General features: G+C 40.1%; 1 long non-coding RNA gene across 1 annotated transcript in view; it reads right to left on the bottom strand.

Moving 5' to 3' along the window:
- The window catches only part of LOC148982010 (uncharacterized), a 131,613-nt gene extending 109,664 nt beyond the window's left edge, over nt 1-21,949 (bottom strand). The window contains exon 1 of the long non-coding RNA XR_016150670.1: nt 21,891-21,949. This is a non-coding gene — a long non-coding RNA (uncharacterized LOC148982010). The remainder of the gene's footprint in view (nt 1-21,890) is intronic.
- Nucleotides 21,950-22,255: the final 306 nt, after the last annotated feature.

Raw genomic sequence — 22,255 nt, 5'->3', positions numbered from 1 at the left:
GAGTGCAAAAATAAAGGCTCTAGACCCTTCCAGAGCTGAGATATCGAAACTCAAAATTCGACCCGAAAAAAAAAACGAAAGGGGTACCACTGTCGTTTTTTTTTTTCGGGTCAAAAGTTTGAGTTTCTCTGATCTTCTCAAAACTCTGGATTCTGATAGAGGGCCATGAGACTTAGACCTGAGTGCAAAAATGAAGGCTCTAGACCCTTCCAGAGCTGAGATATCGAAACTCAAAATTTCGAACCAAAAAAAAAAACGAAAGGGGTACCACTGTCGTTTTTTTTTCGGGTCGAAATTTTGAGTTTCTCTGATCTTCTCAAAACTCTGGATTCTGATAGAGGGCCATGAGACTTAGACCTGAGTGCAAAAAAGGAGCCTCTAGACCCTTCCAGAGCTGAGATATCGAAACTCAAAATTTGAACCCGGAAAAAAAACGAAAGGGGTACCACTGTCGTTTTTTTTTTTCTGGTCGAAATTTTGAGTTTCTCTGATCTTCTCAAAACTCTGGATTCTGATAGAGGGCCATGAGACTTAGACCTGAGTGCAAAATGAAGGCTCTAGACCCTTCCAGAGCTGAGATATCGAAACTCAAAATTTCGACCCGAAAAAAAAACGAAAGGGGTACCACTGTCGTTTTTTTTTTCTCGGGTCGAAATTTTGAGTTTCTCTGATCTTCTCAAAACTCTGGATTCTGATAGAGGGCCATGAGACTTAGACCTGAGTGCAAAAATGAAGGCTCGAGACCCTTCCAGAGCTGAGATATCGAAACTCAAAATTTCGAACCAAAAAAAAAACGAAAGGGGTACCACTGTCGTTTTTTTTTCGGGTCGAAATTTTGAGTTTCTCTGATCTTCTCAAAACTCTGGATTCTGATAGAGGGCCATGAGACTTAGACCTGAGTGCAAAAATAAAGGCTCTAGACCCTTCCAGAGCTGAGATATCGAAATTCAAAATTTCGACCCGAAAAAAAAACGAAAGGGGTACCACTGTCGTTTTTTTTTTTCGGGTTTAAATTTTGAGTTTCTCTGATCTTCTTGAAATTCTGGATTCTGATAGAGGGCCATGAGACTTAGACCTGAGTCCAAAAATGGAGGCTCTAGACCCTTCCAGAGTTGAAATATCGAAACTCAAAATTTCGACCCGAAAAAAAAAAAGAAAGGGGTACCACTGTCGTTTTTTTTTTCGGGTTGAAATTTTGAGTTTCTCTGATCTTCTCAAAATTCTGGATTCTGATAGAGGGCCATGAGACTTAGACCTGAGTGCAAAAATAAAGGCTCTAGACCCTTCCAGAGCTGAGATATCGAAACTCAAAATTTCGACCCGAAAAAAAAACGAAAGGGGTACCACTGTCGTTTTTTTTTTTTCCGGGTTGAAATTTTGAGTTTCTCTGATCTTCTTGAAACTCTGGATTCTGATAGAGGGCCATGAGACTTAGACCTGAGTGCAAAAATAAAGGCTCTAGACTGTTCCACAGCTGAGATATCGAAACTCAAAATTAACGACCCGAAAAAAAACCGAAAGGGGTACCACTGTCGTTTTTTTTTTCGGGTCGAAATTTTGAGTTTCTCCGATCTTCTTGAAACTCTGGATTCTGATAGAGGGCCATGAGACTTACACCTGAGTGCAAAAATAAAGGCTCTAGACCCTTCCAGAGCTGAGATATCGAAATTCAAAATTTCGACCCGAAAAAAAAAACGAAAGGGGTACCACTGTCGTTTTTTTTTTTCAGGGTTAAAATTTTGAGTTTCTCTGATCTTCTTGAAATTCTGGATTCTGATAGAGGGCCATGAGACTTAGACCTGAGTGCAAAAATGGAGGCTCTAGACCCTTCCAGAGTTGAAATATCGAAACTCAAAATTTCGACCCGAAAAAAAACGAAAGGGGTACCACTGTCGTTTTTTTTTTTTCGGGTCGAAATTTTGAGTTTCTCTGATCTTCTCAAAACTCTGGATTCTGATAGAGGGCCATGAGACTTAGACCTGAGTGCAAAAATGAAGGCTCTAGACCCTTCCAGAGCTGAGACATTGAATTTCAAAATTTCGAACCAAAAAAAAAACGAAAGGGGTACCACTGTCGTATTTTTTTCGGGTTGAAATTTTGAGTTTCTCTGATCTTCTCAAAACTCTGGATTCTGGTAGAGGGCCATGAGACTTAGACCTGAGTGCAAAAATGGAGGCTCTAGACCCTTCCAGAGCTCAGATATTGAAACTCAAAATTTGAACCCAGAAAAAAAACGAAAGGGGTACCACTGTCGTTTTTTTTTTCGGGTCGAAATTTTGAGTTTCTCTGATCTTCTTAAAACTCTGGATTCTGATAGAGGGCCATGAGACTTAGACCTGAGTGCAAAAATAAAGGCTCTAGACCCTTCCAGAGCTGAGATATCGAAACTCAAAATTTCGACCCGAAAAAAAAAAACGAAAGGGGTACCACTGTCGTTTTTTTTTTCGGGTCGAAATTTTGAGTTTCTCTGATCTTCTCAAAACTCTGGATTCTGATAGAGGGCCATGAGATATAGACCTGAGTGCAAAAAAGGAGCCTCTAGACCCTTCCAGAGCTGAGATATCGAAACTCAAAATTTCGACCCGGAAAAAAAACGAAAGGGGTACCACTGTCGTTTTTTTTCGGGTTGAAATTTTGAGTTTCTCTGATCTTCTCAAAACTCGGGATTCTGATAGAAGGCCATGAGACTTAGACCTGAGTGCAAAAATGGAGCCTCTAGACCCTTCCAGAGCTGAGATATCGAAACTCAAAATTTGAACCCGGAAAAAAAACGAAAGGGGTACCACTGTCGTTTTTTTTTCTGGTCGAAATTTTGAGTTTCTCTGATCTTCTCAAAACTCTGGATTCTGATAGAGGGCCATGAGACTTAGACCTGAGTGCAAAAATGGAGCCTCTAGACCCTTCAAAAGCTGAGATATCGAAACTCAAAATTTCGAACCAAAAAAAAAACGAAAGGGGTACCACTGTCGTTTTTTTTTTCGGGTCGAAATTTTGAGTTTCTCTGATCTTCTCAAAACTCTGGATTCTGATAGAGGGCCATGAGACTTAGACCTGTGTGCAAAAAATTAAGGCTCTAGACCCGTCCAGAGCTGAGATATCGAAATTCAAAATTTCGACCCGAAAAAAAAACGAAAGGGGTACCACTGTCGTTTTTTTTTTCGGGTTTAAATTTTGAGTTTCTCTGATCTTCTTGAAATTCTGGATTCTGATAGAGGGCCATGAGACTTAGACCTGAGTGCAAAAATGGAGGCTCTAGACCCTTCCAGAGTTGAAATTTCGAAACTCAAAATTTCGACCCGAAAAAAACCGAAAGGGGTACCACTGTCGTTTTTTTTTTCGGGTTGAAATTTTGAGTTTCTCTGATCTTCTCAAAACTCTGGATTCTGATAGAGGGCCATGAGACTTAGACCTGAGTGCAAAAATAAAGGCTCTAGACCCTTCCAGAGCTGAGATATCGAAATTCAAAATTTCGACCCGAAAAAAAAACGAAAGGGGTACCACTGTCGTTTTTTTTTTTCGGGTTTAAATTTTGAGTTTCTCTGATTTTCTTGAAATTCTGGATTCTGATAGAGGGCCATGAGACTTAGACCTGAGTCCAAAAATGGAGGCTCTAGACCCTTCCAGAGTTGAAATATCGAAACTCAAAATTTCGACCCGAAAAAAAAAACGAAAGGGGTACCACTGTCGTTTTTTTTTTCGGGTTGAAATTTTGAGTTTCTCTGATCTTCTCAAAATTCTGGATTCTGATAGAGGGCCATGAGACTTAGACCTGAGTGCAAAAATAAAGGCTCTAGACCCTTCCAGAGCTGAGATATCGAAACTCAAAATTTCGACCCGAAAAAAAAACGAAAGGGGTACCACTGTCGTTTTTTTTTTTCCGGGTTGAAATTTTGAGTTTCTCTGATCTTCTTGAAACTCTGGATTCTGATAGAGGGCCATGAGACTTAGACCTGAGTGCAAAAATAAAGGCTCTAGACTGTTCCACAGCTGAGATATCGAAACTCAAAATTAACGACCCGAAAAAAAACCGAAAGGGGTACCACTGTCGTTTTTTTTTTTCGGGTCGAAATTTTGAGTTTCTCCGATCTTCTTGAAACTCTGGATTCTGATAGAGGGCCATGAGACTTACACCTGAGTGCAAAAATAAAGGCTCTAGACCCTTCCAGAGCTGAGATATCGAAATTCAAAATTTCGACCCGAAAAAAAAAACGAAAGGGGTACCACTGTCGTTTTTTTTTTTCAGGGTTAAAATTTTGAGTTTCTCTGATCTTCTTGAAATTCTGGATTCTGATAGAGGGCCATGAGACTTAGACCTGAGTGCAAAAATGGAGGCTCTAGACCCTTCCAGAGTTGAAATATCGAAACTCAAAATTTCGACCCGAAAAAAAAAAACGAAAGGGGTACCACTGTCGTTTTTTTTTTCGGGTCGAAATTTTGAGTTTCTCTGATCTTCTCAAAACTCTGGATTCTGATAGAGGGCCATGAGATATAGACCTGAGTGCAAAAAAGGAGCCTCTAGACCCTTCCAGAGCTGAGATATCGAAACTCAAAATTTCGACCCGGAAAAAAAACGAAAGGGGTACCACTGTCGTTTTTTTTCGGGTTGAAATTTTGAGTTTCTCTGATCTTCTCAAAACTCGGGATTCTGATAGAAGGCCATGAGACTTAGACCTGAGTGCAAAAATGGAGCCTCTAGACCCTTCCAGAGCTGAGATATCGAAACTCAAAATTTGAACCCGGAAAAAAAACGAAAGGGGTACCACTGTCGTTTTTTTTTCTGGTCGAAATTTTGAGTTTCTCTGATCTTCTCAAAACTCTGGATTCTGATAGAGGGCCATGAGACTTAGACCTGAGTGCAAAAATGGAGCCTCTAGACCCTTCAAAAGCTGAGATATCGAAACTCAAAATTTCGAACCAAAAAAAAAACGAAAGGGGTACCACTGTCGTTTTTTTTTTCGGGTCGAAATTTTGAGTTTCTCTGATCTTCTCAAAACTCTGGATTCTGATAGAGGGCCATGAGACTTAGACCTGTGTGCAAAAAATTAAGGCTCTAGACCCGTCCAGAGCTGAGATATCGAAATTCAAAATTTCGACCCGAAAAAAAAACGAAAGGGGTACCACTGTCGTTTTTTTTTTCGGGTTTAAATTTTGAGTTTCTCTGATCTTCTTGAAATTCTGGATTCTGATAGAGGGCCATGAGACTTAGACCTGAGTGCAAAAATGGAGGCTCTAGACCCTTCCAGAGTTGAAATTTCGAAACTCAAAATTTCGACCCGAAAAAAACCAAAAGGGGTACCACTGTCGTTTTTTTTTTCGGGTTGAAATTTTGAGTTTCTCTGATCTTCTCAAAATTCTGAATTCTGATAGAGGGCCATGAGACTTAGACCTGAGTGCAAAAATAAAGGCTCTAGACCCTTCCAGAGCTGAGATATCGAAACTCAAAATTTCGACCCGAAAAAAAATGAAAGGGGTACCACTGTCGTTTTTTTTTTTTTTTCGGGTTGAAATTTTGAGTTTCTCTGATCTTCTTGAAACTCTGGATTCTGATAGAGGGCCATGAGACTTAGACCTGAGTGCAAAAATAAAGGCTCTAGACTTTTCCACAGCTGAGATATCGAAACTCAAAATTTCGACCCGAAAAAAAAACGAAAGGGGTACCACTGTCGTTTTTTTTTTTTCGGGTCGAAATTTTGAGTTTCTCCGATCTTCTTGAAACTCTGGATTCTGATAGAGGGCCATGAGACTTACACCTGAGTGCAAAAATAAAGGCTCTAGACCCTTCCAGAGCTGAGATATCGAAACTCAAAATTTCGACCCGAAAAAAAAACGAAAGGGGTACCACTGTCGTTTTTTTTTTTCGGGTTAAAATTTTGAGTTTCTCTGATCTTCTTGAAATTCTGGATTCTGACAGAGGGCCATGAGACTTAGACCTGAGTGCAAAAATGGAGGCTCTAGACCCTTCCAGAGTTGAAATATCGAAACTCAAAATTTCGACCCGAAAAAAAACGAAAGGGATACCACTGTCGTTTTTTTTTTTGGGGTCGAAATTTTGAGTTTCTCTGATCTTCTCAAAACTCTGGATTCTGATAGAGGGCCATGAGACTTTGACCTGAGTGCAAAAATGAAGGCTCTAGACCCTTCCAGAGCTGAGAAATTGAATTTCAAAATTTCGAACCAAAAAAAAAACGAAAGGGGTACCACTGTCGTATTTTTTTCGGGTTGAAATTTTGAGTTTCTCTGATCTTCTCAAAACTCTGGATTCTGATAGAGGGCCATGAGACTTAGACCTGAGTGCAAAAATGGAGGCTCTAGACCCTTCCAGAGCTCAGATATTGAAACTCAAAATTTGAACCCAGAAAAAAAACGAAAGGGGTACCACTGTCGTTTTTTTTTTCGGGTCGAAATTTTGAGTTTCTCTGATCTTCTCAAAACTCTGGATTCTGATAGAGGGCCATGAGACTTAGACCTGAGTGCAAAAATAAAGGCTCTAGACCCTTCCAGAGCTGAGATATCGAAACTCAAAATTTCGACCCGAAAAAAAAACGAAAGGGGTACCACTGTCGTTTTTTTTTTTTCGGGTCAAAATTTTGAGTTTCTCTGATCTTCTCAAAACTCTGGATTCTGATAGAGGGCCATGAGACTTAGACCTGAGTGCAAAAATGAAGGCTGTAGACCCTTCCAGAGCTGAGATATCGAAACTCAAAATTTCGAATCAAAAAAAAAATGAAAGGGGTACCACTGTCGTTTTTTTTTTTTGGGTCGAAATTTTGAGTTTCTCTGATCTTCTCAAAACTCTGGATTCTGATAGAGGGCCATGAGACTTAGACCTGAGTGCAAAAAAGGAGCCTCTAGACCCTTCCAGAGCAGAGATATCGAAACTCAAAATTTCGACCCGGAAAAAAAATGAAAGGGGTACCACTGTCGTTTTTTTTTTCGGGTTGAAATTTTGAGTTTCTCTGATCTTCTCAAAACTCTGGATTCTGATAGAGGGCCATGAGACTTAGACCTGAGTGCAAAAATAAAGGCTGTAGACCCTGCCAGAGCTGAGATATCGAAACTCAAAATTTCGAACCAAAAAAAAAAAACGAAAGGGGTACCACTGTCGTTTTTTTTTTCGGGTTTAAATTTTGAGTTTCTCTGATCTTCTTGAAATTCTGGATTCTGATAGAGGGCCATGAGACTTAGACCTGAGTCCAAAAATGGAGGCTCTAGACCCTTCCAGAGTTGAAATATCGAAACTCAAAATTTCGACCCGAAAAAAAAAACGAAAGGGGTACCACTGTCGTTTTTTTTTTCGGGTTGAAATTTTGAGTTTCTCTGATCTTCTCAAAATTCTGGATTCTGATAGAGGGCCATGAGACTTAGACCTGAGTGCAAAAATAAAGGCTCTAGACCCTTCCAGAGCTGAGATATCGAAACTCAAAATTTCGACCCGAAAAAAAAACGAAAGGGGTACCACTGTCGTTTTTTTTTTTTCCAGGTTGAAATTTTAAGTTTCTCTGATCTTCTTGAAACTCTGGATTCTGATAGAGGGCCATGAGACTTAGACCTGAGTGCAAAAATAAAGGCTCTAGACTGTTCCACTGCTGAGATATCGAAACTCAAAATTAACGACCCGAAAAAAAAACGAAAGGGGTACCACTGTCGTTTTTTTTTTCGGGTCGAAATTTTGAGTTTCTCCGATCTTCTTGAAACTCTGGATTCTGATAGAGGGCCATGAGACTTACACCTGAGTGCAAAAATAAAGGCTCTAGACCCTTCCAGAGCTGAGATATCGAAATTCAAAATTTCGTCCCGAAAAAAAAACGAAAGGGGTACCACTGTCGGTTTTTTTTTTCGGGTTAAAATTTTGAGTTTCTCTGATCTTCTTGAAATTCTGGATTCTGATAGAGGGCCATGAGACTTAGACCTGAGTGCAAAAATGGAGGCTCTAGACCCTTCCAGAGTTGAAATATCGAAACTCAAAATTTCGACCCGAAAAAAAACGAAAGGGGTACCACTGTCGTTTTTTTTTTCTGGTCGAAATTTTGAGTTTCTTTGATCTTCTCAAAACTCTGGATTCTGATAGAGGGCCATGAGACTTAGACCTGAGTGCAAAAATGGAGCTTCTAGACCCTTCAAGAGCTGAGATATCGAAACTCAAAATTTGAACCCAGAAAAAAAACAAAAGGGGTACCACTGTTGTTGTTTTTTTTCGGGTCGAAATTTTGAGTTTCTCTGATCTTCTCAAAACTCTGGATTCTGATAGAGGGCCATGAGACTTAGACCTGAGTGCAAAAAAGGAGCCTCTAGACCCTTCCAGAGCTGACATATCGAAACTCAAAATTTCGACCCGAAAAAAAAACGAAAGGGGTACCACTGTCGTTTTTTTTTTCTCGGGTCGAAATTTTGAGTTTCTCTGATCTTCTCAAAACTCTGGATTCTGATAGAGGGCCATGCGACTTAGACCTGAGTGCAAAAATGAAGGCTCTAGACCCTTCCAGAGCTGAGATATCGAAACTCAAAATTTCGAACCAAAAAAAAAACGAAAGGGATACCACTGTCGTTTTTTTTTTCGGGTCGAAATTTTGAGTTTCTCTGATCTTCTCAAAACTCTGGATTCTGATAGAGGGCCATGAGACTTAGACCTGTGTGCAAAAAATTAAGGCTCTAGACCCGTCCAGAGCTGAGATATCGAAATTCAAAATTTCGACCCGAAAAAAAAACGAAAGGGGTACCACTGTCGTTTTTTTTTTCGGGTTTAAATTTTGAGTTTCTCTGATCTTCTTGAAATTCTGGATTCTGATAGAGGGCCATGAGACTTAGACCTGAGTGCAAAAATGGAGGCTCTAGACCCTTCCAGAGTTGAAATTTCGAAACTCAAAATTTCGACCCGAAAAAAAACCGAAAGGGGTACCACTGTCGTTTTTTTTTTTGGGTTGAAATTTTGAGTTTCTCTGATCTTCTCAAAATTCTGGATTCTGATAGAGGGCCATGAGACTTAGACCTGAGTGCAAAAATAAAGGCTCTAGACCCTTCTAGAGCTGAGATATCGAAACTCAAAATTTCGACCCGAAAAAAAATGAAAGGGGTACCACTGTCGTTTTTTTTTTTTTCGGGTTGAAATTTTGAGTTTCTCTGATCTTCTTGAAACTCTGGATTCTGATAGAGGGCCATGAGACTTAGACCTGAGTGCAAAAATAAAGGCTCTAGACTTTTCCACAGCTGAGATATCGAAACTCAAAATTTCGACCCGAAAAAAAAACGAAAGGGGTACCACTGTCGTTTTTTTTTTTCGGGTCGAAATTTTGAGTTTCTCCGATCTTCTTGAAACTCTGGATTCTGATAGAGGGCCATGAGACTTACACCTGAGTGCAAAAATAAAGGCTCTAGACCCTTCCAGAGCTGAGATATCGAAACTCAAAATTTCGACCCGAAAAAAAAACGAAAGGGGTACCACTGTCGTTTTTTTTTTTCGGGTTAAAATTTTGAGTTTCTCTGATCTTCTTGAAATTCTGGATTCTGACAGAGGGCCATGAGACTTAGACCTGAGTGCAAAAATGGAGGCTCTAGACCCTTCCAGAGTTGAAATATCGAAACTCAAAATTTCGACCCGAAAAAAAACGAAAGGGATACCACTGTCGTTTTTTTTTTTGGGGTCGAAATTTTGAGTTTCTCTGATCTTCTCAAAACTCTGGATTCTGATAGAGGGCCATGAGACTTAGACCTGAGTGCAAAAATGAAGGCTCTAGACCCTTCCAGAGCTGAGAAATTGAATTTCAAAATTTCGAACCAAAAAAAAAAACGAAAGGGGTACCACTGTCGTATTTTTTTCGGGTTGAAATTTTGAGTTTCTCTGATCTTCTCAAAACTCTGGATTCTGATAGAGGGCCATGAGACTTAGACCTGAGTGCAAAAATGGAGGCTCTAGACCCTTCCAGAGCTCAGATATTGAAACTCAAAATTTGAACCCAGAAAAAAAACGAAAGGGGTACCACTGTCGTTTTTTTTTTCGGGTCGAAATTTTGAGTTTCTCTGATCTTCTCAAAACTCTGGATTCTGATAGAGGGCCATGAGACTTAGACCTGAGTGCAAAAATAAAGGCTCTAGACCCTTCCAGAGCTGAGATATCGAAACTCAAAATTTCGACCCGAAAAAAAAACGAAAGGGGTACCACTGTCGTTTTTTTTTTTTCGGGTCAAAATTTTGAGTTTCTCTGATCTTCTCAAAACTCTGGATTCTGATAGAGGGCCATGAGACTTAGACCTGAGTGCAAAAATGAAGGCTGTAGACCCTTCCAGAGCTGAGATATCGAAACTCAAAATTTCGAATCAAAAAAAAAATGAAAGGGGTACCACTGTCGTTTTTTTTTTCGGGTCGAAATTTTGAGTTTCTCTGATCTTCTCAAAACTCTGGATTCTGATAGAGGGCCATGAGACTTAGACCTGAGTGCAAAAAAGGAGCCTCTAGACCCTTCCAGAGCAGAGATATCGAAACTCAAAATTTCGACCCGGAAAAAAAATGAAAGGGGTACCACTGTCGTTTTTTTTTTTCGGGTTGAAATTTTGAGTTTCTCTGATCTTCTCAAAACTCTGGATTCTGATAGAGGGCCATGAGACTTAGACCTGAGTGCAAAAATAAAGGCTGTAGACCCTGCCAGAGCTGAGATATCGAAACTCAAAATTTCGAACCAAAAAAAAAAACGAAAGGGGTACCACTGTCGTTTTTTTTTTCGGGTTTAAATTTTGAGTTTCTCTGATCTTCTTGAAATTCTGGATTCTGATAGAGGGCCATGAGACTTAGACCTGAGTCCAAAAATGGAGGCTCTAGACCCTTCCAGAGTTGAAATATCGAAACTCAAAATTTCGACCCGAAAAAAAAAACGAAAGGGGTACCACTGTCGTTTTTTTTTTCGGGTTGAAATTTTGAGTTTCTCTGATCTTCTCAAAATTCTGGATTCTGATAGAGGGCCATGAGACTTAGACCTGAGTGCAAAAATAAAGGCTCTAGACCCTTCCAGAGCTGAGATATCGAAACTCAAAATTTCGACCCGAAAAAAAAACGAAAGGGGTACCACTGTCGTTTTTTTTTTTCCAGGTTGAAATTTTAAGTTTCTCTGATCTTCTTGAAACTCTGGATTCTGATAGAGGGCCATGAGACTTAGACCTGAGTGCAAAAATAAAGGCTCTAGACTGTTCCACTGCTGAGATATCGAAACTCAAAATTAACGACCCGAAAAAAAAACGAAAGGGGTACCACTGTCGTTTTTTTTTTCGGGTCGAAATTTTGAGTTTCTCCGATCTTCTTGAAACTCTGGATTCTGATAGAGGGCCATGAGACTTACACCTGAGTGCAAAAATAAAGGCTCTAGACCCTTCCAGAGCTGAGATATCGAAATTCAAAATTTCGTCCCGAAAAAAAAACGAAAGGGGCACCACTGTCGTTTTTTTTTTTCGGGTTAAAATTTTGAGTTTCTCTGATCTTCTTGAAATTCTGGATTCTGATAGAGGGCCATGAGACTTAGACCTGAGTGCAAAAATGGAGGCTCTAGACCCTTCCAGAGTTGAAATATCGAAACTCAAAATTTCGACCCGAAAAAAAACGAAAGGGGTACCACTGTCGTTTTTTTTTTTTCGGGTCGAAATTTTGAGTTTCTCTGATCTTCTCAAAACTCTGGATTCTGATAGAGGGCCATGAGACTTAGACCTGAGTGCAAAAATGAAGGCTCTAGACCCTTCCAGAGCTGAGACATTGAATTTCAAAATTTCGAACCAAAAAAAAAACGAAAGGGGTACCACTGTCGTATTTTTTCGGGTTGAAATTTTGAGTTTCTCTGATCTTCTCAAAACTCTGGATTCTGGTAGAGGGCCATGAGACTTAGACCTGAGTGCAAAAATGGAGGCTCTAGACCCTTCCAGAGCTCAGATATTGAAACTCAAAATTTGAACCCAGAAAAAAAATGAAAGGGGTACCACTGTCGTTTTTTTTTTCGGGTCGAAATTTTGAGTTTCTCTGATCTTCTCAAAACTCTGGATTCTGATAGAGGGCCATGAGACTTAGACCTGAGTGCAAAAATAAAGGCTCTAGACCCTTCCAGAGCTGAGATATCGAAACTCAAAATTCGACCCGAAAAAAAAAACGAAAGGGGTACCACTGTCGTTTTTTTTTTTCGGGTCAAAAGTTTGAGTTTCTCTGATCTTCTCAAAACTCTGGATTCTGATAGAGGGCCATGAGACTTAGACCTGAGTGCAAAAATGAAGGCTCTAGACCCTTCCAGAGCTGAGATATCGAAACTCAAAATTTCGAACCAAAAAAAAAAACGAAAGGGGTACCACTGTCGTTTTTTTTTCGGGTCGAAATTTTGAGTTTCTCTGATCTTCTCAAAACTCTGGATTCTGATAGAGGGCCATGAGACTTAGACCTGAGTGCAAAAAAGGAGCCTCTAGACCCTTCCAGAGCTGAGATATCGAAACTCAAAATTTGAACCCGGAAAAAAAACGAAAGGGGTACCACTGTCGTTTTTTTTTTTCTGGTCGAAATTTTGAGTTTCTCTGATCTTCTCAAAACTCTGGATTCTGATAGAGGGCCATGAGACTTAGACCTGAGTGCAAAATGAAGGCTCTAGACCCTTCCAGAGCTGAGATATCGAAACTCAAAATTTCGACCCGAAAAAAAAACGAAAGGGGTACCACTGTCGTTTTTTTTTTCTCGGGTCGAAATTTTGAGTTTCTCTGATCTTCTCAAAACTCTGGATTCTGATAGAGGGCCATGAGACTTAGACCTGAGTGCAAAAATGAAGGCTCGAGACCCTTCCAGAGCTGAGATATCGAAACTCAAAATTTCGAACCAAAAAAAAAACGAAAGGGGTACCACTGTCGTTTTTTTTTCGGGTCGAAATTTTGAGTTTCTCTGATCTTCTCAAAACTCTGGATTCTGATAGAGGGCCATGAGACTTAGACCTGAGTGCAAAAATAAAGGCTCTAGACCCTTCCAGAGCTGAGATATCGAAATTCAAAATTTCGACCCGAAAAAAAAACGAAAGGGGTACCACTGTCGTTTTTTTTTTCGGGTTTAAATTTTGAGTTTCTCTGATCTTCTTGAAATTCTGGATTCTGATAGAGGGCCATGAGACTTAGACCTGAGTCCAAAAATGGAGGCTCTAGACCCTTCCAGAGTTGAAATATCGAAACTCAAAATTTCGACCCGAAAAAAAAAACGAAAGGGGTACCACTGTCGTTTTTTTTTTCGGGTTGAAATTTTGAGTTTCTCTGATCTTCTCAAAATTCTGGATTCTGATAGAGGGCCATGAGACTTAGACCTGAGTGCAAAAATAAAGGCTCTAGACCCTTCCAGAGCTGAGATATCGAAACTCAAAATTTCGACCCGAAAAAAAAACGAAAGGGGTACCACTGTCGTTTTTTTTTTTTCCGGGTTGAAATTTTGAGTTTCTCTGATCTTCTTGAAACTCTGGATTCTGATAGAGGGCCATGAGACTTAGACCTGAGTGCAAAAATAAAGGCTCTAGACTGTTCCACAGCTGAGATATCGAAACTCAAAATTAACGACCCGAAAAAAAACCGAAAGGGGTACCACTGTCGTTTTTTTTTTTCGGGTCGAAATTTTGAGTTTCTCCGATCTTCTTGAAACTCTGGATTCTGATAGAGGGCCATGAGACTTACACCTGAGTGCAAAAATAAAGGCTCTAGACCCTTCCAGAGCTGAGATATCGAAATTCAAAATTTCGACCCGAAAAAAAAAACGAAAGGGGTACCACTGTCGTTTTTTTTTTTCAGGGTTAAAATTTTGAGTTTCTCTGATCTTCTTGAAATTCTGGATTCTGATAGAGGGCCATGAGACTTAGACCTGAGTGCAAAAATGGAGGCTCTAGACCCTTCCAGAGCTCAGATATTGAAACTCAAAATTTGAACCCAGAAAAAAAACGAAAGGGGTACCACTGTCGTTTTTTTTTTTCGGGTCGAAATTTTGAGTTTCTCTGATCTTCTTAAAACTCTGGATTCTGATAGAGGGCCATGAGACTTAGACCTGAGTGCAAAAATAAAGGCTCTAGACCCTTCCAGAGCTGAGATATCGAAACTCAAAATTTCGACCCGAAAAAAAAAAACGAAAGGGGTACCACTGTCGTTTTTTTTTTCGGGTCGAAATTTTGAGTTTCTCTGATCTTCTCAAAACTCTGGATTCTGATAGAGGGCCATGAGATATAGACCTGAGTGCAAAAAAGGAGCCTCTAGACCCTTCCAGAGCTGAGATATCGAAACTCAAAATTTCGACCCGGAAAAAAACCGAAAGGGGTACCACTGTCGTTTTTTTTCGGGTTGAAATTTTGAGTTTCTCTGATCTTCTCAAAACTCGGGATTCTGATAGAAGGCCATGAGACTTAGACCTGAGTGCAAAAATGGAGCCTCTAGACCCTTCCAGAGCTGAGATATCGAAACTCAAAATTTGAACCCGGAAAAAAAACGAAAGGGGTACCACTGTCGTTTTTTTTTCTGGTCGAAATTTTGAGTTTCTCTGATCTTCTCAAAACTCTGGATTCTGATAGAGGGCCATGAGACTTAGACCTGAGTGCAAAAATGGAGCCTCTAGACCCTTCAAAAGCTGAGATATCGAAACTCAAAATTTGAACCCGGAAAAAAAACGAAAGGGGTACCACTGTCGTTTTTTTTTTCTGGTCGAAATTTTGAGTTTCTCTGATCTTCTCAAAACTCTGGATTCTGATAGAGGGCCATGAGACTTAGACCTGAGTGCAAAAATGGAGCTTCTAGACCCTTCAAGAGCTGAGATATCGAAACTCAAAATTTGAACCCAGAAAAAAAACGAAAGGGGTACCACTGTCGTTTTTTTTTCGGGTCAAAATTTTGAGTTTCTCTGATCTTCTCAAAACTCTGGATTCTGATAGAGGGCCATGAGACTTAGACCTGAGTGCAAAAATGAAGGCTCTAGACCCTTCCAGAGCTGAGATATCGAAACTCAAAATTTCGACCCAAAATAACCCCGAAAGGGGTACCACTGTCGTTTTTTTTTTTCGGGTTGAAATTTTGAGTTTCTCTGATCTTCTCAAAACTCTGGATTCTGACAGAGGGCCATGAGACTTAGACCTGAGTGCAAAAATGGAAGCTCTAGACCCTTCCAGAGCTGAGATATCGAAACTCAAAAATTCGACCCGAAAAAAAAAAATGAAAGGGGTACCACTGTCGTTTTTTTTTTCGGGTTGAAATTTTGAGTTTCTCTAATCTTCTCAAAACTCTGGATTCTGATAGAGGGCCATGAGACTTAGACCTGACTGCAAAAATGGAGGTTCTAGACCCTTCCAGAGCTGAGATATCGAAACTCAAAATTTCGACCCGAAAAAAAAACGAAAGGGGTACCACTGTCGGGGTTTTTTTCGGGTCGAAATTTTGAGTTTCTCTGATCTTCTCAAAACTCTGGATTCTGATAGAGGGCCATGAGACTTAGACCTGAGTGCAAAAATGAAGGCTCTAGACCCTTCCAGAGCTGAGATATAGAAACTCAAAATTTCGAACCAAAAAAAAAACGAAAGGGGTACCACTGTCGTTTTTTTTTTTCGGGTTGAAATTTTGAGTTTCTCTGATCTTCTCAAAACTCTGGATTCTGATAGAGGGCCATGAGACTTAGACCTGAGTGCAAAAATGCAGGCTCTAGACCCTTCCAGAGCTGAGATATCGAAACTCAAAATTTCAAACCAAAAAAAAAACCGAAAGGGGTACCACTGTCGTTTTTTTTTTTTCTGGTCGAAATTTTGAGTTTCTCTGATCTTCTCAAAACTCTGGATTCTTATAGAGGGCCATGAGACTTAGACCTGAGTGCAAAAATTGAGGCTCTAGACCCTTCCAGAGCTGAGATATCGAAACTCAAAATTTCAACCCCAAAAAAAAACCGAAAGGGATACCACTGTCATTTTTTTTTTCGGGTTGAAATTTTGAGTTTCTCTGATCTTCTCAAAACTGAGTGCAAAAATGGAGGCTCTAGACCCTTCCACTGCTGAGATATCGAAACTCAAAATTTCGACCCAAAAAAAAAACTAAAGGGGTACCACTGTCGGTTTTTTTTTTCGGGTTGAAATTTTGAGTTTCTCTGATCTTCTCAAAACTCTGGATTCTGATAGAGGGCCATGAGACTTAGACCTGAGTGCAAAAATTGAGGCTCTAGACCCTTCCAGAGCTTAGATATCGAAACTCAAAATTTCGACCCAAAAAAAAAACGAAAGGGGTACCACTGTCGTTTTTTTTTTTTCGGGTTGAAATTTTGAGTTTCTCTGATCTTCTCAAAACTCTGGATTCTGATAGAGGGCTATGAGACTTAGAGCTGAGTGCAAAAGTTGAGGCTCTAGACCCTTCCAGAGCTGAGATATCGAAACTCAAAATTTCGACCCCAAAAAAAACCGTAAAGGGATACCACTGTCGTTTTTTTTTTTTCGGGTTGAAATTTTGAGTTTCTCTGATCTTCTCAAAACTCTGGATTCTGATAGAGGGCCATGAGACTTAGACCTGAGTGCAAAAATGGAGGCTCTAGACCCTTCCAGAGCTGAGATATCGAAACTCAAAATTTCGACCCGAAAAAAAAAACGAAAGGGGTACCACTGTTGTTGTTTTTTTTCGGGTTGAAATTTTGAGTTTCTCTGATCTTCTCAAAACTCTGGATTCTGATAGAGGGCCATGAGACTTAGACCTGAATGCAAAAATTAAGGCTCTAGACCCCTCCAGAGCTGAGATATCGAAACTCAAAATTTCGACCCGAAAAAAAAACGAAAGGGGTACCACTGTCGGTTTTTTTTTCGGGTCGAAATTTTGAGTTTCTCTGATCTTCTCAAAACTCTGGATTCTGATAGAGGTTCATGAGACTTAGACCTGAGTGCAAAAATGAAGGCTCTAGACCCTTCCAGAGCTGAGATATCGAAACTTAAAATTTCGAACCAAAAAAAAAAAACGAAAGGGGTACCACTGTCGTTTTTTTTTTTCGGGTTGAAATTTTGAGTTTCTCTGATCTTCTCAAAACTCTGGATTCTGATAGAGGGCCATGAGACTTAGACCTGAGTGCAAAAATGGAGGCTCTAGACCAGCCTTTCTCAAACTTTTTTCAGTCAGGGCACCTTTCAAAAGTGCATAAAATCTCAAGGCACCCCAGTGTAAAATATAATTTAAAAACACTGCATAACCCAAATTTAAATGCAAATGTCTTGTTTAGTTAGACAGAACAGTAATGAACAGAGCATAATATGAACTGTAAATAACAATAATAATAAAAACTTTATAGCACCTTTAAAAACACAGGTTTGCAAAGTAATTCACAAAATAATTAATCAGAGAAACAAATGCCATAAAACCGTAAGAGGTGGACCGCCCAATACAAGAACCCAATAACAAATCCAGACCAGGAGAACTCAAATGAAGTGCAGGATGCAGATAAAATAAAATAAAAATCCCCGGCTCTTGTGGGGATTTTCTTTTCAAAAAACGATCCATAATGCTGTAACTAAAGTGGCCTAAATTCACGTTTATTTTTACGTTTCTGTCAGTCTGAGGTGTTGCTATAACGCGTTGCTATGGATTGCGTCACTTGCGTCAAGTTGTGTGTGTCTTGCTTCGGTCTTGTGAGACGGATTTTTTTATGATTAATTTTATATGTTTATCTAAAATGAATTTACAATTTTATTAATATGTTCATATGTTTAAAAAGAAGAATGTAAATTCAAATATATTTATATATGAAATGTCAGCTGGTTTTTTTTTCTGGTTTTTTTTTTTTAGCCTACGTAATTTTTTGGCGGCACCCCTGACACAGCTAGGGGGCACCCCAGTGTGCCGCGGCACCCACTTTGAGAAAGGCTGCTCTAGACCCTTCCAGAGCTGAAATATCGAAACTCAAAATTTCGACCCGAAAAAAAAAACGAAAGGGGTACCACTGTCGTTTTTTTTTTTCGGGTTGAAATTTTGAGTTTCTCTGATCTTCTCAAACCTCTGGATTCTGATAGAGGGCCATGAGACTTAGACCTGAGTGCAAAAATGGAGGCTCTAGACCCTTCCAGAGCTGAGATATCGAAACTCAAAATTTCGACCCGGAAAAAAAACGAAAGGGGTACCACTGTCGTTTTTTTTCGGGTTGAAATTTTGAGTTTCTCTGATCTTCTCAAAACTCGGGATTCTGATAGAAGGCCATGAGACTTAGACCTGAGTGCAAAAATGGAGCCTCTAGACCCTTCCAGAGCTGACATATCGAAACTCAAAATTTGAACCCGGAAAAAAAACGAAAGGGGTACCACTGTCGTTTTTTTTTCTGGTCGAAATTTTGAGTTTCTCTGATCTTCTCAAAACTCTGGATTCTGATAGAGGGCCATGAGACTTAGACCTGAGTGCAAAAATGGAGCCTCTAGACCCTTCAAAAGCTGAGATATCGAAACTCAAAATTTGAACCCGGAAAAAAAACGAAAGGGGTACCACTGTCGTTTTTTTTTTCTGGTCGAAATTTTGAGTTTCTCTGATCTTCTCAAAACTCTGGATTCTGATAGAGGGCCATGAGACTTAGACCTGAGTGCAAAAATGGAGCTTCTAGACCCTTCAAGAGCTGAGATATCGAAACTCAAAATTTGAACCCAGAAAAAAAACGAAAGGGGTACCACTGTCGTTTTTTTTCGGGTCAAAATTTTGAGTTTCTCTGATCTTCTCAAAACTCTGGATTCTGATAGAGGGCCATGAGACTTAGACCTGAGTGCAAAAATGAAGGCTCTAGACCCTTCCAGAGCTGAGATATCGAAACTCAAAATTTCGACCCAAAATAACCCCGAAAGGGGTACCACTGTCGTTTTTTTTTTTCGGGTTGAAATTTTGAGTTTCTCTGATCTTCTCAAAACTCTGGATTCTGACAGAGGGCCATGAGACTTAGACCTGAGTGCAAAAATGGAAGCTCTAGACCCTTCCAGAGCTGAGATATCGAAACTCAAAAATTCGACCCGAAAAAAAAAAATGAAAGGGGTACCACTGTCGTTTTTTTTTTCGGGTTGAAATTTTGAGTTTCTCTAATCTTCTCAAAACTCTGGATTCTGATAGAGGGCCATGAGACTTAGACCTGACTGCAAAAATGGAGGTTCTAGACCCTTCCAGAGCTGAGATATCGAAACTCAAAATTTCGACCCGAAAAAAAAACGAAAGGGGTACCACTGTCGGGGTTTTTTTCGGGTCGAAATTTTGAGTTTCTCTGATCTTCTCAAAACTCTGGATTCTGATAGAGGGCCATGAGACTTAGACCTGAGTGCAAAAATGAAGGCTCTAGACCCTTCCAGAGCTGAGATATAGAAACTCAAAATTTCGAACCAAAAAAAAAAACGAAAGGGGTACCACTGTCGTTTTTTTTTTTCGGGTTGAAATTTTGAGTTTCTCTGATCTTCTCAAAACTCTGGATTCTGATAGAGGGCCATGAGACTTAGACCTGAGTGCAAAAATGCAGGCTCTAGACCCTTCCAGAGCTGAGATATCGAAACTCAAAATTTCAAACCAAAAAAAAAACCGAAAGGGGTACCACTGTCGTTTTTTTTTTTTCTGGTCGAAATTTTGAGTTTCTCTGATCTTCTCAAAACTCTGGATTCTTATAGAGGGCCATGAGACTTAGACCTGAGTGCAAAAATTGAGGCTCTAGACCCTTCCAGAGCTGAGATATCGAAACTCAAAATTTCAACCCCAAAAAAAAACCGAAAGGGATACCACTGTCATTTTTTTTTTCGGGTTGAAATTTTGAGTTTCTCTGATCTTCTCAAAACTGAGTGCAAAAATGGAGGCTCTAGACCCTTCCAGTGCTGAGATATCGAAACTCAAAATTTCGACCCAAAAAAAAAACTAAAGGGGTACCACTGTCGGTTTTTTTTTTCGGGTTGAAATTTTGAGTTTCTCTGATCTTCTCAAAACTCTGGATTCTGATAGAGGGCCATGAGACTTAGACCTGAGTGCAAAAATTGAGGCTCTAGACCCTTCCAGAGCTTAGATATCGAAACTCAAAATTTCGACCCAAAAAAAAAACGAAAGGGGTACCACTGTCGTTTTTTTTTTTTCGGGTTGAAATTTTGAGTTTCTCTGATCTTCTCAAAACTCTGGATTCTGATAGAGGGCTATGAGACTTAGAGCTGAGTGCAAAAGTTGAGGCTCTAGACCCTTCCAGAGCTGAGATATCGAAACTCAAAATTTCGACCCCAAAAAAAACCGTAAAGGGATACCACTGTCGTTTTTTTTTTTTCGGGTTGAAATTTTGAGTTTCTCTGATCTTCTCAAAACTCTGGATTCTGATAGAGGGCCATGAGACTTAGACCTGAGTGCAAAAATGGAGGCTCTAGACCCTTCCAGAGCTGAGATATCGAAACTCAAAATTTCGACCCGAAAAAAAAAACGAAAGGGGTACCACTGTTGTTGTTTTTTTTCGGGTTGAAATTTTGCGTTTCTCTGATCTTCTCAAAACTCTGGATTCTGATAGAGGGCCATGAGACTTAGACCTGAATGCAAAAATTAAGGCTCTAGACCCCTCCAGAGCTGAGATATCGAAACTCAAAATTTCGACCCGAAAAAAAAACGAAAGGGGTACCACTGTCGGTTTTTTTTTCGGGTCGAAATTTTGAGTTTCTCTGATCTTCTCAAAACTCTGGATTCTGATAGAGGTTCATGAGACTTAGACCTGAGTGCAAAAATGAAGGCTCTAGACCCTTCCAGAGCTGAGATATCGAAACTTAAAATTTCGAACCAAAAAAAAAAAACGAAAGGGGTACCACTGTCGTTTTTTTTTTTTCGGGTTGAAATTTTGAGTTTCTCTGATCTTCTCAAAACTCTGGATTCTGATAGAGGGCCATGAGACTTAGACCTGAGTGCAAAAATGGAGGCTCTAGACCCTTCCAGAGCTGAAATATCGAAACTCAAAATTTCGACCCGAAAAAAAAACGAAAGGGGTACCACTGTCGTTTTTTTTTTTCGGGTTGAAATTTTGAGTTTCTCTGATCTTCTCAAACCTCTGGATTCTGATAGAGGGCCATGAGACTTAGACCTGAGTGCAAAAATGGAGGCTCTAGACCCTTCCAGAGCTGAGATATCGAAACTCAAAATTTCGACCCGAAAAAAACAAAACAAAAGGGGTACCACTGTCGTTTTTTTTTTTCGGGTCGAAATTTTGAGTTTCTCTGATCTTCTCAAAACTCTGGATTCTGATAAAGGGCCATGAGACTTAGACCTGAGTGCAAAAACACTCAAAAAGTCTCTCGCCATTGACTACCCAGATAGCAAACTGACATTGAATCAACGTGGAAATATGACATCGAAACAACGTTGATCTGACATTGTTTTGCTCATCGAATTAACGTTGAACCAACGTCAGACGCGTCATTCTTTCAAAACTAACGGAAAATCAACTTGAAATCAACGCGTTGTTTCAACGTTATGAAAGCAAACCAATTTTCGATTTTCATTTAGCTTTGAAGAATGCCGCGTCTGACGTTGGTTCAACGTTAATTCGATGAGCAAAATCAACGTTGTTTCAATGTCATGAGAGACGTCGTTTCCACGTTGATTCAATGTCAGTTTGCTGACTGGGTAACGTTACCATTCATATTTTTTCCGAAATAAGGTCCCATGAGCCGGAAGCGGAGGGGCGGGACTTAGGCTCTCTATACATTTAAAATAGGTTAACATCCGGGTATCTCATTGGAATGTGTTAACGCAAACGTGTAAGTTTCACGTTTGAAGGGGTTAAACCGTGACATCTACACGTTTTCCAAAGTGGACCAACGTGATTATTTCACGTGTTGTCGTGATACCGGGTTGGGATATATTATCGCCAGTCCTTTAGGCGAATATCAAACACAAAAAGCAAAATTATACATCCATCAAGTTAATATTCAAACTTACCGAAAGTTTGTGGGGTCGACGATGACGCTGTGTTTTAAGAATAGACTAGAATGAAGTGAGTAAAGGCGATTTATTGTGTAACGGAGGCCAGTGAGGGGTTACATTGGTGCCGTGACGCGGATGAGAGTGAGGTTTAGGGGGGTGAGTGTAACGGAGGCCAGCTAGTAGTTGCTGTGCGAGTAAACCTCACTCCCCGATCTCAATAGGCGCTCTAGTGACAGACGCTAGAGGCTGCAGTCTTTAGCCTCCTTGTTAGCGCGCCTGACTCTCATGCCGAAGACCCGGGTTCGAGGCCCGCTCGGAGCGGGGCGAGTAGGACCTGGGTGTGAGGGGTTACATTGGTGCCGTGACCCGGATGAGAGTGA

Source organism: Pimephales promelas, chromosome 3, assembly GCF_988280905.1.
Source record: "Pimephales promelas chromosome 3, fPimPro1.hap1.1, whole genome shotgun sequence".
Classification (NCBI taxonomy): Eukaryota; Metazoa; Chordata; class Actinopteri; order Cypriniformes; family Leuciscidae; genus Pimephales; species Pimephales promelas.
This window is presented reverse-complemented; position numbering and strand designations above follow the sequence as displayed.